This window comes from Phoca vitulina, unplaced genomic scaffold, assembly GCF_004348235.1.
Source record: "Phoca vitulina isolate PV1807 unplaced genomic scaffold, GSC_HSeal_1.0 scaffold1, whole genome shotgun sequence".
Lineage (NCBI taxonomy): Eukaryota > Metazoa > Chordata > Mammalia > Carnivora > Phocidae > Phoca > Phoca vitulina.
In genome coordinates, this window is record NW_022589704.1 from 67,184,537 (window position 1) to 67,197,826 (window position 13,290).

The 13,290-nt window shown below is 37.9% G+C and overlaps 1 pseudogene; it reads left to right on the plus strand.

Moving 5' to 3' along the window:
- Positions 1-1,288: 1,288 nt before the first annotated feature.
- On the plus strand, positions 1,289-1,779 carry LOC116644033 (annotated as a pseudogene).
- Positions 1,780-13,290: the final 11,511 nt, after the last annotated feature.

A 13,290-nucleotide genomic window follows, 5' to 3' on the forward strand; every position in this document is an offset into this window, starting at 1 on the left:
GTTGTGTCTGATCCTCTTTTTCAGACATCTTCCTAATAATGGCAACTGCAGAGGTGACTCTCTGCAAATAAGGGCTTGCAGCCACTGGGCATCCATCACATTTCTCCAGAGCAACATTAGACCACCCTAATGGGTACTCCCGTCTTCATTATGATATTAATTCTCTAAATTTCCAAAGTGATTTCATTTGTAATATGACAAAGCCTGGCTGCTCAGGAGACAAACTGTTTTCATCCCCCTCCTGCATGCTCACAAAGGCTTGCTCTCTTTAGTCTTTGGGGGAAAAGGAATTTGATAGCATCAGATCTCTGGTGATACACAGGCTGGCTAACGGCTATACCACCTGCCAGCACTTCGCGCCTGCCCATCCAGCCTGAAGCTTTCTAAAGCAGTGGTTGCTGAGTGGAACATGGATGTTGGTTTGGAAACAAACGATATGGACAGAAAACAGCAGCCGAATAAAAACTCGGCATGGAAGCTGAGTGGGATTTGAGGGGAACAGTGGGGTTACAGAGAGGCTGGAAACAGAATCTGGTGCGATAGGGTTGGTCTGGGAGATGCTAGCGAACGCCGTGCTTTTTCTCCCTCGTACGCTGGAGTCTTTGTTGTGGCTCCAAATTCCAAGACTGCCAACCATATACAACCTCCAAAATATGGTCATTCATTTTTCTTTCAATATTCTAGCCTCTATGGACTTTAATTCAATGTACCCACATCAAAATTAGCTTATCTTCTGCAATGTTTACTAGATATAAATTCTAACACTTACTAAAAAATCCCGCCTCGATCAATACTGAGGATTTTCTACTCACCAATGATCACTGTTTCTAACTGAATTAGCATCGTGGATAGAATGTCTGACTTGAGCGACCCAGTGATAAATTTTTGAGAGGTCCAGCATTGGTCAAAATACTGAAGCGGACGAAAATTTTCTCTGCTTTCCCTTTCCGTGACTTCTACTAGGAGCTTCTTGCTCTTACTTCTTGCTTCACTGCTGACACTCTGTTTAAAAAAGAATTCTTATTAGAATAGTCCAAAATAGGTTATTATTTTTGAGTAAGGTATGGAGAAATCAGTAGTTCACTGTTACTGAAGATTCCAGTACCTCTCATTGGAGGTGGTACATTTTAGTGGGAAGCATCAGCAAAAGCTGAGTTTGATTCCACTAGTGAATTTTACAATCTTGTGAAAGTGAATGAAAAAAATTACCTGGCTTCTATTTCTTCAGTTTCGAAGTGGAGGAACTGGGCCTTGCGTCCGCCCCTGGAGCTGCCCACGCAACCCAGCCATGGTCAATCCCACTGTGTTCTTTGACTTTGCCCTGGATGGCGAGCCTTTGGACCGAGTCTCCTTTAGCTGTTTGCAAAGTTCCGAAGACAGTGGAAAACTTTTCCTGCTCTGAGCCCTGGGGAGAAAGGATTTGATTATCAAGGTTCCCGCTTTCACAGAATTATTCCGGCATTTCTGTGCCGGCGTGGTGACTTCACTCGCCATCATGGCACTGGCAGCGAGTCCATCTATGGGGAGAAATCTGATGATGTGAATTTCATCCTGAAGCACACGGGTCCTGGCATCTTGTTGATGGCAAATGTCGGATCCAACACAAATGGGTTCCAGTTTTTCATCTGCACTGCTGAGACTGAATGGTTGGATAGCAAGCACGTGGTCTTTGGCAAGGTGAAAGAGGGCATGAATATTGTGCAAGCCATGGAGTGCTTTGGGTTCAGGTATGGCAAGACCAGCAAGAAGATCACCATAGCTGACTGTGGACAAATCTAATAAATTTTTCTTGTATTGTACCTTAACTACCAGATCATTCCTTCAGTAGCTCAGGCGAGCACCCCTTCACCCCCATCTGCTTAAAATATCCTATAATCTTTGTGCTGTCACTGGAGTTCTATGGGTTTTATATTTCTTTACTCCCCTCCAAGTCTAGCTGGATACAGAGTTAATTTTCTGATTATGAAATAAAAACTAAACAAAAAAATAAAGTGAAGGAACTGGATTGTAGGCTCCACAGTTTAATATTTTTTATTATTTCATATTATATTTATATTAATATTTTTAGCATTATCTTATATCTGATTTTTTTGTCTGTATATGTTCAAACACCTGGCACCCTTGCAGGATATGTTTAGGTAATATCTTATCATCACAAATTTTTAACTGAATATTCATATCATTGATTTACAATTTCAGAATATTTGCTATAGCTCAGAATCTTCAGGCCATTATAATTTAGAAAAAAATTGTAAAGTTCTTTTTTTTTAAAGATTCTATTTTTTATGTGACAGAGAGTGAGAGAGAGAGAGAGAGAGCAGCAGAAGCAGAGGGAGAGGGAGAAGTAGACTCCCCGCTGAGCAGGGAGCCCAATGCGAGGCTCAATCCCAGGACCCTGGGATCATGACCTGAGCCAAAGGCAGATGGTTTACCAACTGAGCCACCCAGGCATCCCTGTAAAGCTTTTATGCTTGAATAGATTTCTTTTAGATTTTATTATTAGTGCAATACAATCAAATGCATTATATATGTTGCTTTTAGAAATATAAAAATATAGATGCATAGATTTTTAACAAAATAAAATAATTTGGGGAGAGTGAGAAATTTTGCCCCGTTCTCCAGACCACAAATTTTTCAAAAAAAATTGTTTGGAGCAAGAGAACATTACTGAATATTTCATCTCTCACCCATCCTATTTTTCAATTTAAGAGATTGTCTTATACATTTCTCAAAGTTTTTGCTTTTTTGTTTTTTAAAAATATATTCAAAACTAAGCTTGGTTTCTTTAATCTCAAACTTCCGTAAGTGTTACAATTCTTCCCTTTAGAAAATGAGTTGGCTGTTTTTTCTGATAGTCCAATTTCTAGAATAAGTCATATCTCAAATTGTAATGGTTTGCTTCTCAAGATTTACAGAAAATAAGGGTATGCCCTAAAACTTAACATGAATCTTATGAATATTTGTCAAGTCTGTGTTCAGACCATTCCCAAATTACCAATGTCTGATTTCAAATGGCTCTTACATACAATTGCCAGGCACTTCTGGTTTCACTGTTGATAGAAACTTCACAGAGTCCTGCTCCATTCCTACTCTCTTCTGCAGCACTGGAGTCTCAGAATCCCTTGCCACGACTGTAGCATAAAGTCTGGTGGCGTGATGTGTCGGGAAGGGAGCAGTATGGAGAGTCCTGATACCACTGGAGGGCTTTTATTGCAGGACATGTCCTCCTCGGGTCTCAAATTAAAACAAGAGTTGAGTTACTGTTCAATCATCAGAATGTTATTACTGAGAGCCTTCGACGTACAAACTAGTCCTTTTCTTCCAAATGTCCTCCTCGGAACATAATGTTTCACTCTCTTCAAAGGATTGGGATTATACTGCTCTATAACATATACCTAAGGCATAAGGCCTTTGCTGTTGGATTAGTTCCAGATGGATGACATTTACTGCAATGTAAATAAAATATAAACAAATATAGGATTATTGAGCCTCTACAACTGACTGAAACTCTAAATTAAATCTAAGCTCTTTGATTTAACGATCATTTCTTAATTGCATTTTTATTATCTAGGCTTAGTATTTAGCACGTGCTCAATATAGATCCATTGAACTAAGCTGAACCTACACCAAGATCCACAACTGATGCATTTCCATTAGTTTATAGTACAGAAATTCGAACTCATGGTTTAGACAATTTATGTGACTAATGGGGACTATATAAAGAGTAATAGCATGCCATTATGTTGATAGTAATATCTATAGCATGTTTTAATAATGTCTTGTATGGTGATGGAAATTTTTAGTAATCAATAATTTAATTTTAGGCTAAGCAAAACAAGTGGCTAAATTATTTTAGGTTACTCTTGAAAATCAAATCAATTTGAAGAGCTTTTTAAAATTACTTCCGTATTGCTATTTTTACAACTCTAAACTAATATATTTTAAAATATTAGTTCATAGAAACAGTTTTTACTTAAAAATAAGATGAGCTAAGAAATCACTGGTGACTGTTCTTGTAGTGGTGAAGTGATTAATAGACATTCACAAGCCGGGGATCAGACTGGCTTTATTAATCCAATGATTTTGCATAAACTTAGCCAGCTGGCAGACACTTAGGTTTTTCTATGATTGCCATCTGCAAAGATCCGGAACAGGGTTTAGACTCCACCCTAATGAGTGTTGATTCTTAGACATCATCCTTCTAATCCAATAGGCCCTACTCGTGCTTTTCTCAAGCATTTGTGAAGGTCCTAAATCAATCTAGCTCTTATAGTCACAAACCAGGGCTCAGAGTGTTTGGTTCAGAGAGTTGTAACCAGGTTAATATTGAGAAAAATAGCCTTTCTGATAGAACTTGCTTTCACATTCCGGTAGTCAAGGAGTGCAAGGCATGGTAGATACACCAAAAAAATGAATTTTTTGCAGTCATTGGGTATTAGCCCATAACATGAAAAATAACAAGTCTCAATAGGAGTTTTTAATTTTTTTAATTCACTAGTAGAATGTGGTATGTACAATATATAAGAGTACTAGTCTAAAAATTAAGAACCTTAAGTTCAGGTTCCAGCTTGACCAATAAATGGCTCTGTGTCCTTGGACAAGCCACGTACTCCTCGGTGTTCTAGTTTTCTTAATGTTCAAAAGAGGGAGTTGATATAATCTCATAAATCTCTTAAAAATTCTAAAATAATTGCTCTTTAAAAAAACAAAAATTATGCTTCTTTAACTACTCACAACCATGACTCTTTTTAAAAGGCTAAACAGAATGTCCATTTATTGTATTGTTAAAAAAATACAAAAGGAATATATTTTTTTTTTTACAACATTATGCCATTGTCTGTTAGTCGTTATTGTTGCTGTGTGAAGTAACTTTGGGATTTTTGGCGAGAGGGTTTTCTCTAAGTAGCTTTTTTTCAATAGACATTTTCCTCCCGAGTAGCTAAATTCTACTGCTGTTGTTTCAGTGATAATAGAAGCATCAAGTCAAGTCTTAATCATGAAAGAAGAGTTTGAAAATTTATTTTCTACTTGGTTTAAAAAACCCAAGTGCAAAAAAAGCTGGCAGAATTAAGCATAAAATCACTATCATTTTCCTTCTATCTTCAGCTAAGAAAACCAAAAGGTATGCTAGAGGAAGAAGCTTTTACCTGTGTAAAGATAGCTCTCTCTAAGAGGAGATCTGTGTTTGCTTGGAGAGCTCTTGTACCAGATATCTGCGTGGCTTATCACTTTATTCAGGTGTGTGCTAAGATGTCACTTTGTCAGAGAGAACATCCCTGATACCCTGTCGAAAATAATTTCCCCTGTCGCACTCAAGCTCCTTCCTCTTTATTTTTCTCTACATAATACTTATCACTACTTGAAGTGTATTTACTTATTGTCGATGTCCTCTCTCATCCCCACCAAGAATAGAAGCTCTATGAGAGCAGACACCATGTATCACTGGTAGGCGCTACCTCGTCACTAGAGCTCACGACAGTAGTTGGCATTTAGAAGCAGCTCAATAAACACTGAACAAATGAATGCCTGAAAAAACTTAGTGATAAACCAAACTGGTCAAGTGAAGGAATAGACAAGTGTGGAGTAAAGAATAACATGGAATAAAAAATATTCCTCGCTTCAGGGGAAGTCCAGGCTCTAGACTAGAGCTTACCAGCTCAAATGCCTACAAGGACCAATAAGTTAATTGTAAATGTGTGGGTAAAAAGAAGAGGGAGTAGTAAGAGCTGTTGCAAACTGGACACTGTATTCTTATCTAAAGAAATCCACACATTTCAAACACCTGGAAGCCAAAACAAAACAGCTACGTGCTATATTTAGTTCCCAGGCCATGTGCTTATAATGTGTGCCAGGTAACCGTTGTGGAATGATGCAGGTAAGAATGACCTTGTGCTCTATGATGAAGGAGACAAAATGTACAGCAAAATAAGTGCAACCTAAAATGGAAGCTACCTGAACATTTGAATAGCTATTGATGTAGAAGGTCACCAAGAAACAGAACTTGAGCGAGCTCCTGGACATTGAGCATGATGTTGACATCAGAGAGTTTATCAATAATTAACTTGATATTTTGGGGGAGAGATGTTTAACGTGATTTTAAGTATGCCCTATAAATCAATATTTTTCAAGCTATACATCCCTTGCTTCTAGAGAAAATCTCCTGTGTCTGCAATCGGATCCCTTTCAGAAAATGAGGTCATTACAGAAATCATGTTTCTGACATTTCTTTTTAAAGCAAAAATGACAAACTTGCACATTCTAATTGCCCTTGAGTCTTTCATTGCCTAGCATTATTTAAGGCTTCTTACGCTTCCAAGACCCCTATACGAGCGTGTATTGAAAATAAAACATGCAGTTATACAGAATTGAAGTTACAGAAAAGTTTTTGTGTCAAGAGACCTGTATCAGCTGAGCCACCTGGATGCCCCCCCAATTTCCTATTTTTAACAGCATATTCATCTTAAATTCCAATTTAAATATTGACCAGAAGGAAAGGAGTGGTCAAAGATACAAAAGAGTTTCTATCTGGATGTGCCAATCAAAAAGGGTGGGTTTTATAGTATTTCTCAAGCTTTGTTTGTAGGGAAAAGTAAATTCCGGGGGTAGCCTAGTTCCCAGAGTTCAAACCTGGAAACTATTAACAGAAGGGCTGATCTTAGCTGTCCTGAGGGTGTGGGGAGAAAAGGGTGTATCTCAGTCACTAAATATAGATTTACAGAGCTCCCATCAAATGGTGACGTTCTGCAGGAGCAAAGACAGGCAGCAGATATCTCAGGAAAGAAAATGAAGGTTGAAAGAAGCCATTGTGAACACTGCATGTTTTCCATTAAGCACAACTGTGCATATGACAAGTACATATGTAGCCAAAGTGAAAAATGCATGATGGCCAAACTGGGCGCACACTCCCCTCTCGACACCATTGAAACACAGCTTCTAATGCATCTGTGCTTGTGGGCCAGTTGATATATACCTGGAGTCCTGTCAGTAGGAAATATGAATGTGCATAAAACTCTTAAATTTAGTGTTTGAGGTGGTTGGAACAAGCCATTCACCTTCCCTTTTCCCCCCTCCTCCTAGCTTCTCCTTTTCTTTTTTCTTCTCCCTCCTCCCTTTGTGAATTTATGATTCAGAAATTATTCAAACTGACTTCAAGCTCTGTCATTTCTTCATGGGTGTTTTATGTGTGTTCTTGGATTTTCATCTTGCCAATTGGTCCAGAAGCATTGGTATACCATTACATTAGGACATTTTACTGTGCTGAATCTGTTAAGCACATTTTACTGTGCTTAACTCTGGGCTGGCAGAGCCAAACTCAATTCTGAAATGATCCACTGGATCTTTTCTGCAAACATTAAGGAGAGAAAAAAAAAATTAGTTCCAGAAGTTGAACAAATGTTACACTAAAAATAAAGGGCTACGTGGTCTGACACTGCAGCTTTTATCTATGGTTTTGTTTAAATTGCTAAAATATCAGTTTTGTGGTACTTTTATACACAGCTGATGTAAATGGAGGTTAAATACTACTTAATTAATGGTTCTTATCTTGTCTTTTTCTTTTATGGTTACATACTTAACTTGTTCTATTCCCCAATTAATGACTACAACTTGCCGTATGTGATTATAATATATATGTTGGAGTTATTTAGTCTTTGCTGTGTAATCTTCAGAACCATGTAATAGGAGGGCAATTATCTCATCCTAAATATATAGCCCTTAGAAAGAACCTTGAAAATATACTTCTCTTTCTCTTTCTTCGTCTCTCTCTCTGTCCCCCTCTCTTTCCAAAAATTGCATATGCTTGTCTCTCAAGATAACTGAATTTTCTCAGCGAGGGCAAGATGACGATTAATCAGCTGGGTTCCTATCTATGTTTAACTGCTCGTCTCTAGCATTGAATGGGATGAGTTCTTGTGGTAGTTTACTGAAGCAGTTTGCATAATACAGATAGCTATTAGAATCGCTGTATTAATATACGTCGTCAACAACTTGTTGCTTTAGTACATTTTAGGATATCTGTGGGAATACATGATATAAATCTGAATTCTGGGCAAAACTATACATTTCCAATCTGTATTATGTGTAAGATTAAAACCCTGAAGGTTTAAAATGACAGATTCATTGTCAAGTGCATTGTACTTTTTATTCTGAAGGGAGAGAAGACTTCGTGTCTTCTTACGTCTTCATGAAAACTCCACCAGTGATCTTCAGAGCAGCACTGTGCTGGTGAGACCTCTACTACCTTCAGGGTTTCCTGTGGTGCTCTCCATCTGGATGGAATAGGGGAAAAAATGATAAAAGAAATGGAAGGGAAAGGTTTTTTTTTTTTTTTTTTGGTTACTTGTTTAATGTCACCAGATGCTTATTCCATTCCTCTTTCTCTTTCTTCCTTCCTTCTTTCCTTAGTCTTCCTTCCTTCCTTCCTTCCTTCCTTCCTTCCTTCCTTCCTTCCTTCCTTTTTTTCTTTTTCTTTCTTTCCTGACTTCCTCTCTCTCTCTCTCTCCCTCTGTATGCTTAATTTTTATAGCTTTGTGGTGATTAGTCTTTTACAGTCATACGTAGGAGCTTACCTGTTGAAAAATAAATCACATGAGTACTGTCTAAAAAGTCTAGAGAATGGTTTCCTGATTGAATGGCCACTTGTGACAAACCTAAATTTGCTCTGTGTTTGGAAAGATGCTACTGCTCACCTGGGAGCTTTGCTATTGGCAGATCACTAGCAAACCTTTCCATAGAATGGCATCGTCCCGTGACAATTTGAACAGAGAGGACTACATTCCCAGATTTACCTTCTAAGATTACATGAGTTTGTGAGCCCCTAAGAGTGAAGGTTACAAAGTATCACCTGGAGGTGGGCTGCTTCAGAGAGAAAAATACACACCAATATTCTCAATTACCCCTACCCAAAACAGAATCTCTGAATGTAAATTACAACAAAGTAGGTGCAATAAACTCTAAATTATCTGTGTTAATACAAGGGTGCATCTGTTAAAAACCATTTATATTAAATTTAGATGACATTCTCTCAATTGACAAGGGGTGGAGTGTATTAGATTTATTATTTAAACTATGTTGCATCTAAGCTCATATTAGAATATCAGTAGTTTGCATTTCTTGTGCAAGCCATAATAAGAGGTAAAAGGCTCAGAGGTGTATTAGGTGGCAAATGAAAGCCACTCTGATAGCAATCATTTCTAACAGATAAGCCAGAAAGTAGATAATTTACACTTGGGTGATCTGTAGATTACTAGAAATGACTGTAGTGTATGTGCTTAGAATTCATGCTTATACATACATTGCTAACAGTTTGATTCCTGAAAAGGAATGTCAACAGATGATCATGTTGAGGTGAGAGCATGTTTTTTGGTACCAAAGGACTTAGATTTGAACCCATCTCTGATCTTACTAGTTTTTGAATAAGACTTCCAAGTCTCTGAGTATCAGTTTCTCTATCCATAATATGGAATGATATACCTGTTTTTCTTATTTAATGTGTATTGTATCCTGAAGTTAGGTAAGGATAGTTACAAAGATGGGTAAGACACAATATTGGGCCACAAGGAGATTGCGGGTAGGCAGGGAACAGACAGGTAAACAAGCGATCTCACTAACACAGGAAGAGTTATAAGAGAGGTTGTGTTGAGTAATTCCATAACCTGCCTTGTAATAATATATATATATATATATATATATATATATATATATATATATAATATACTATGTAATATAATATATACATATATATCTGCATCTACTGAACCAAGAAATCCTTTTTTTAAAAAGATTTTATTTATTTATTTGAGAGAGAGAGAAAGAGTGCACAAGCAAGAGAGCACAAACAGGGGAGAAGGCAGAGGGAGAAGCAGACTCTCCACTGAGCAGGGAACCCAGCCTGGGGCTCGATGCCATAGCTCCAGGATCATGACCTGAGCCGAAGGCTGACTGAGCCACCCAGGCACCCCCAAGAAGTCCTTGAATTTAAGAATCATGTATAATTCACTTTTGAATAATCAGAAAGCAGTTCAGGCATAGGCCATAAAAAGCCCACAAAGCTTTTCTGTGGAATAAGTGATTTTTAAGCCACTCGGGTGAGAAAACCTTTGTAGCCTAGGATTGGGAAAGTGACACTTAGCACCAAGTACTGTTTGCATGCTGCTGGGTCAGCACCAATCTTACAAGTAGGTTATTTAATGAGGTCTTATTTCTAATATACCTAGCATAACACTTGGCATGGAGCTCATTAAGCAGAATTAATACGTGCCATGGCATAGCGAGTAGGAGCCATTAAAGCACCCAAAATGTCACCCAGCATCCTGCCTTACTTATTGGTTGGCGGAAATTCCTACCATTAGGCATTCACACTGACAAGTAGGAAATTGCATCCCCGGAAGTCTTCCTTGAATTTTTGATGTTCCTGAGAAAAGAAAACTTTTAAACTATGGTAAACCCCTAACACAGTCCTGTGAAGTAATTTTTGATATTAGCAACTGTAACATCAGAACCCAAAGGGTACATGAGATATAGTAGGGAAGCTTGGTAAGAGAGAAAGAGGGAAAGGTCTATAATCTGGGACCCTGTCAGTGCGAGCCCGACCCATCAGGTGGACCTTGGGCTGCTGTGGTGTTCTCTCTTCAGCCAGGATCAATGTGATGGTACTGACGCTCTGAGCTCCAGCACTTGGGAATGTTCTGCCGTCAAGTGGTGAGAAGACCCTGACTGCAATTTTCACTTCGCTGTGGACTAGTCCTGGCTGTTTCTGTAAAGCTGGCAAGAATGCTAGAAAGGGGGGAGAAATGTCACGTGTTGAACTCCTTCCCTCCACCATAAGAAGTGAGGAATATACTCAAGAATACATCAAAGTGGGAGTTTTGATAGGGGTTAAAACGACCGCATCTGTACATTTCCTTCCCTGCTCCTAGGTTACCAGGAGAAGACATCAATTACAGAACTGGAAGAGTCGGTCGGTATGGGGTAGGAAGCAAATAAGAGGAGCTCTGTAGACACTTTGATTACCCACTTCCCCTTCCAAGTTGAGTGCCACTCATTTAGGCATTCTTGTGCAGAAAGAACTGTCAGGTTAAGTCTTACAAGGCAGATGTCGAGACAAAAATATCAGCATGCACATTAAATATTGAATGGAAGTCAAATACCGGTCATGAAGATTGCCAAGCAAGACTAAGGAACAAAACTCCAAAGCCACAGGTAGAGGTAAGTCCTGCGCTTCTCATATAAGATTTAGCAGTGTGTAATTTTTTTTTTTTTTTAGTGTTAGAGAATAATCCATTTTATTAGAGTGTTTGCAGCAGATACATGAACAGCGTAAATTACATATTACAATTTGCCATGGAGATCTTACTGTCCCAATTAAGTGTCTGTTTAGTTAGCACTTTCTGCAGTGAACCATCCTTCAAAGGCCTGGTGGTATTTCATGGTACGTCAGTCAATAACCTGCATCCCTAGCCTAATTGCCAAGGGGTTATATCCTGACTCTTAGCCAGAGGTTGGCCTTGGAAAGTATAAAGTTATGTTTGTTAAATGCAAGCCTCATCATCTCTGGAAGGCGTTAGCAATAATCTTCCTGCCCATTGCACAAATTTCTCCCTGTAAATGCCAGTGATCATGGTGTAGACAAGCATGTGCTCCAATCCCATGATTTTACTTGAAAACTAAACTTCCTGTCGGCTTCTAAAGCCTTGCTCTCTCTTTGAATGTTAGCATTTTGTTAAAGTAAATGGAATTGGAAGTAGAAATAAGTTCATTTAATCACACAGGAAGCACAATTTTTCATGAGTACTTCAGACATTTTTATATGAACCATGGAAAAATGAGTATGTTGATTTGCAGCTAAATTGAAAAATTATAAAAACTATTTAGTTTTAGTTCTAAACACTTGTCTATCTTATTTAGAAATAAATATTTTTTGCTGTTTTATTTTTTCCTGCACTTCATCTGTGTCTTTGTGATGTAAATTTTTATATATTTTTTTAAGCTGACATACAACATTATATTAGTTTCAGGTGTACAGCATAGTGATTTGACATTTATATACAATAGGAAATGATCACCATGATAAGTCTAGTAACCATCTGTCACCATACAAAGTTATTACTATATTGTGACTATATTCCCTCTGCTGTCTTTACATCCCTGTGACTTATTTGAAATAAATCATTTTTTAGATTACTTAGCTCTGAGTCTAGAGTTAAATGACAAATTTTCTCTAATATTGTTTATTCTAAAGAGAAAGAAATTCTTGTGCATGTGTGTATACACATAAATACACACACATCTTATAGCTTTTAAAATTCAAGTGCAAATATATCTAATTCATCTCCCACTACAGTGTATCAGAAGAAAGGTATGGATTTAATGTGAGTAAACTAATTTGTATTGTGAGAAAATAGTCAAAATAATTGCTAAGGATAAGTTTCCCAATATTTACCAGAGCTTAAATTTCATAACACAGACCCGATTCTTTAAAAATACAGTCTGAGTGAGAATAAAGATTCCCCTCTCTGGTGTAGGTGGTAAAGAATCTATCTTTTTGAGTTATTTTAAAATTCTTATTGGATTTGCTATTATTTTGAAAGATGAATCCAGGTAATGATGGTGCTTATTTGCCACAATTTTCTATTTTACATTAGGAAGAGAATAAATGTACTCAATTAGAAACAACATAAACCCTTTGATGAAAAGCTTTACATTTAATTTAATTCTTTTCTCAACCAAAAAACTGATACAGGGCTGCTGCACAGTTTGTGTACTGCACAAAATTGACTGCTTGAAGATCTGGGTGAAACTCTAAATCAAGCCTTGTCTCAGCTGATCATACCTTTGCTTTTGGGGTAGCAACTACCACTTTATCTACTTCCTACAAACATCTCATATAGACACTGCATTTTTTTTTTTTAAGATTTTATTTATTTATTTGAGAGAGAGAGAATGAGAGACAGAGAGCACGAGAGGGAAGAGGGTCAGAGGGAGAAGCAGACTCCTCGCAGAGCAGGGAGCCCGATGCGGGACTCGATCCCGGGACTCCAGGATCATGACCTGAGCCGAAGGCAGTCGCTTAACCAACTGAGCCACCCAGGCGCCCTGCATTTTTTTTTTTTTTTTTAAGTAAACTCTATACCCAACGTGGGGCTCAAATTCATGATCCTGAGATCAAGAGTCACATGCTCTACCAACTAAGCCAGCCAGACATCCCAACACTCTATACTTTTAATTCAAGTTTAAGTTTTAGCCTTAATGTCAGCTTTCTAAGACTACATTCTAATAATCTGATTAGGTTTA